Genomic DNA, 4,483 nt, shown 5'->3' on the forward strand with positions numbered 1-4,483 from the left:
TCATTACTTTTAGTTTTTTTTTTCAAATTGTATCCAGCTTTATTAAAGATACTTTTCATAAACAATCATAGTATTCAGGCAGGGCATGGGCAGATGATTGTTAATAGCATATAACAACTTTCAAATTCCCCTCTTCAATGGACTACCAAAATCAGAAAGCCACTGTAAATCCCACTGAAGCCTTCAGCTGATGCTCTGAATGGCGAAAGTTTAGAGTGAGGGTGGACATTTCACATTTAGCATGTTGTTCTAACAACTTTTCATGAGCCGACCCTGACTTTCAGAGAATGAAACGAACAGGGCAGAATTGCCAATCTGAAGATGCACAATCTGAACAGAGGTAGCACTGCTCTTTTGAGGGATGCCATGAGGATGGCGTGTCACTGGAAAGTCCAGATCGCCCAATAGTCTAACAATCAATGTTTCGAAGTCAGGTCCCAACAGGTGTCTGGGTTTGTGGGAGTCAAGTCTATGCTGAAGGCAGAGGGGAGAAGAAGTTATGGAGGATGCAAAATGAAGCTGTACTTTTGCCTTCTCACAGGTGTGTGTGCTAATGTCAGGGAATCCCTCCTCCTGGGAACCCAGAGGGAGTCTCTCAACGCTGTCAGGGCAAGGTGTTGTCTTTCACTCCATCCAGCTTTGGAGACAGCCTATTAGTGACATTTGCCCCTCTCCCCAAAAGACAACAATGAAGTGTTCTGTGTGCTAACAACATAGCTTTAAAAAAAAAGTAAAACAAAATTCCGCATTTTTATAAAACTTGATAAAAATAGTATTTCAAACTGTACAGTCACCAGAAGTACACAGTTATCAAAAATGCACACACGTCACTTGGCATCTCCAGCACCTTCAGCTCTCTGGGCCTGGTCGGCATTGGCATCTCCATTATCCGCAGGGCCGTTCCCGTCCTTGCCAGCATCAGCTGTCCCCTTTTCCCTTTTGGGCACCTTCTCTCCTTTCTTGGCAGGGCCTTTTGGGCTTAGGCTCTGGTTTTGGAGGAGCGGGTTTAGCAGATAACCTTGCTGATCTCCTCTGAGGCTCATCCATCCTTCACCTTGGCTTTATTTCCCTTAGCATCCCTTTCAGCCTTTCTCTTGGGCAAGGTGGAGATGGTGGCGGGGCGCAGGCGCTGCACGAGAGGATGCGGTGGCGCGCAGGCTCTAGTGGATTCGGGGTCGTTCTTGCCTCTTCTTCGCACTGCTCCTACTGTTAGATTTTAAAAAAATTCAGTATATGAAATCCAGACAACCTAAATCTATAGAGACAGTTACTGGATTAATGGTGTCTTGGGGATGTTGGAGGCAGGGGAGGTTGGGGGGAAATGGGGAGCTATTAATGATGAGCACAAGAATGAAAATATGTTCTAAAACTGATTGTGGTGATGATTGTCCAACACTTCTTGATGCAATTGAAGTATTGAATTGTATGACATTTTAATTATGTCCATACCACTAAAACTGTTGGAAAAAAGCCCCACTAATGGTCTCACAAGGTGGTCATAAGGATCCAATACATTAATACGTGAAAAGCACCGAGAGCCTTAGATAATATTGTTCTTTGATTGTAATATTTGTTTTTTTTAATTAAATGAGCTGGATACATGCTGTTCTCCAGAAATATAATGATATGCTTTTAGCAATGGTCGAAATGCTTCAAATTTGCAAACACAGTTATCTGAGTCATGGCCTTTAGGAATATTTCAACAAGGCACAAAAACATTTTTCCAGACACATTGAAGAAGATTAGGTATAGCAAGCACTGTCCCAACAAGCATATGCACAAATGGGTGTTAAGACTCTTTGAGGAGCCTAGAGTGTCACAGACGTGAAAATTACGTCTCTTTTCTAGTGGTTCAGGGTCTGGGCTTCGGCATCAGCCAGTCTTGGGTTGAGATTCCAGCTAGAAAAAGCCCAGACTTTAAGTGTCTTGTCGGCTTCATCACTGATGAAACATTAAATCACAGAGAAAATGTTGATTTTCTGTTATTTCTAAGTGCCCACAGACCCCCGACATGGGAAGCTGGTTGAGAGTTTTATCTAAAATTAGCGTCAAACTCATTATGCTGTGTAATCTACAATATTTGCTTTCTTTGGAGCCCTGTGCAATTCTGGTTCTCTTTCTGACAAAAATTTGGCTTACAGGAAAAAGTATAGTGAGTGATGCAGACAATTAAAATCTTCTACATGATTTAATGCTTCATTAGTGGCAAAGCCCATAGACATTTTCCACATAATTTCAGTTTTTCATGAAAGTAGTGGATGGCTACATGGTACTTGAAGAGCATTTGAGTCATATCCCTAGCAACCGATGCCTATTTCAAACCGTAGCTCTATCAAATTGTGGGACAGATCCAACATAAAATAAGATTACCCATCTGCTAGAGGAAAAATTCCAGCAGGAAAATTTAGGTAGGATGTAAGCTAGCGAGTGTGATATTCTTTTGCTGCGTAAATAAGTCTTATATCTTACAAGTAAGTCATGTGTTTCAAAGAAAGAATAAAATAAAAATCTGAAAATTGTTTATGTATTGAACCCCCTGACCACAACATACCTTGCCATCCAAAATGCATTTCACAAGCGGCTTCAGTACATGAAAAATATTCCTCCAAGTATTAGTCAATATTTTGGTAATCAGGCCTTGGGAAGACTATGAAATTCTCCTTTTCACAGAGAGCGGGATCAATGGGTATCTGTTGATGGATTGGTTTGCAATGGCAACCCGTTTGAGATTTATATCCTGAAGAAAAGATAAAACAACTGATTCACACAGTATAAATACGAACATTTATATCAATAAGTACAGGGGAAAAGATATTCAATGTGAACAGGGAATGTACTGGAGTGGCGGGATTCCTCTCCTTTAACTTTGGGGATATGTATGTACAATAGGTAAAAATTCAAGATCTGCTTGTGCAAGTTGTGCTGGAAGCAGCCTCCCATCTCCCGGGACTCTGCTACAGCAGCTGTACATTGCAAGGACATGATCTCTCCCTGTGGCCTTCGTGAGTGTGAGGGCTCGGTGCTTTGGCACCAGCTAACGAGACCTCATTCTGTCCCAAAGCAAGCTGTAATTGGGCAGCCCCAACCGTCAGAGAAGCCCTGCCTCTGTACCGCACAGTCATGGACACACATGCAGCTGTGCCTGCTGAAGACTGCATGTGGAGGTCAGGGCAGCCAGCAGGGATGGGCTCATGACACTGAGTGTCCCCCAGCCCCTCTCTGTGGACGTGGCGCTGCTCAGGGAGAAATAGAGGGAACAGTTGGCGTGGGGCAGGGCTGCTGGCAGGAAAGCGTGGTGGTGTTAGAACCCGAATTGGCAGAGCGGATCCCCCGTTGGTAGTTATATCCGGAATGCCAGGTCTTTTTTCACACTGCCAAGAAAACCAACCATAGGTGGGTGGGTAGAACAAAAAGGGAAGGGAACAAAGCAAACCCATTTCCAAATAGTGTTGGAGAATAAGCAATGGAGAAGATGCCCTCAGAGATATGACTCATGAGTGGCAGTTCTGGGTGGAGGCTCACATTCTGTGTGAACTGAATTCTCGAGAAGGTAAGGTTGCCCAGGCTGGACCGTGTGGGGAGCTAAGTGCGCTGCATACAGGACTCCCAGTGGTGCATTTTCAAGGAGGTGGAGATAGGCTGTGCAGGGGGTGTTGCTATCATTGCATGCAGGGGCCCAGAGGTGGATGTAGGGCTCCTGGCAACTCTGCACAGGACAGACTAGATCCAGGGAGAGATCCTTTAGAGCTGCAAGGTTCTCCGTTACTTCCTCTGCTGGTGAGACCCAAGAAAGTCATCAGGCTTTCTAAAGCAGACTGAAATACGACCAAATGTTGGTATGCTGATGGTTGTGCAAGTTTGAAAATACACTAAGGACCAATGAATTTCATGCTGTGAGTGTAAATCATGTCTCAACACAAACTGTTTTAAACGAGCAAAGAAACAAACCCACGTTGCTATGACCATAGGAGCGAGTTGCTCTGGCATTGGTTCGGACTCATGGCATTAGGGTAGAGCTTTGCTTCGTAGGCTTTCCAGGGCGATGGTCTTTCATAAATAAATGACCAGGGCTTTCTTCTGAGGTGCCTCTGAGATTAGAGCCTCCCACCTTCACTGGGCACTCAACCAACTGTAAGATGCAATCTCTGTTTTTAGCAGAACAGGGAGTGAGACCTTGTGGTCAAGCTCTAAGATACATTTCTTTGTGAGAGATCGTTTTTGTCTTGTCTCGCCTCTTAATTTTAGGTCTCCCAAGAGCTCTAGGGACAGTAGTCACAGTGCTTGCTTGCCAAGCTAAAAGCTGTGGTTTCGGTCGGATCGCTCTCTCTGCCCGAGAAGGACTCGGTACTCTACTCCCAGGAGGATTGATTACAAGCTTGAACTCCTGGGCACCTGTACATTGCCTGCAGGTTCGCTGTGAGTCGCCCGAGTCCACATCATAGCAGCGGGTTGTTTAGCGTAGCTCTGGGACTTTAAAATATAT

General features: G+C 44.5%; 1 pseudogene; it reads right to left on the reverse strand.

Annotated features, from left to right (window-relative positions):
* Positions 1-827: 827 nt before the first annotated feature.
* Positions 828-2,570, reverse strand: LOC142442311 (non-histone chromosomal protein HMG-17 pseudogene; annotated as a pseudogene).
* Between the last annotated feature and the right edge of the window lie 1,913 nt (positions 2,571-4,483).

This window comes from Tenrec ecaudatus, chromosome 3 (genome assembly GCF_050624435.1).
Source record: "Tenrec ecaudatus isolate mTenEca1 chromosome 3, mTenEca1.hap1, whole genome shotgun sequence".
Taxonomy (NCBI): Eukaryota; Metazoa; Chordata; class Mammalia; order Afrosoricida; family Tenrecidae; genus Tenrec; species Tenrec ecaudatus.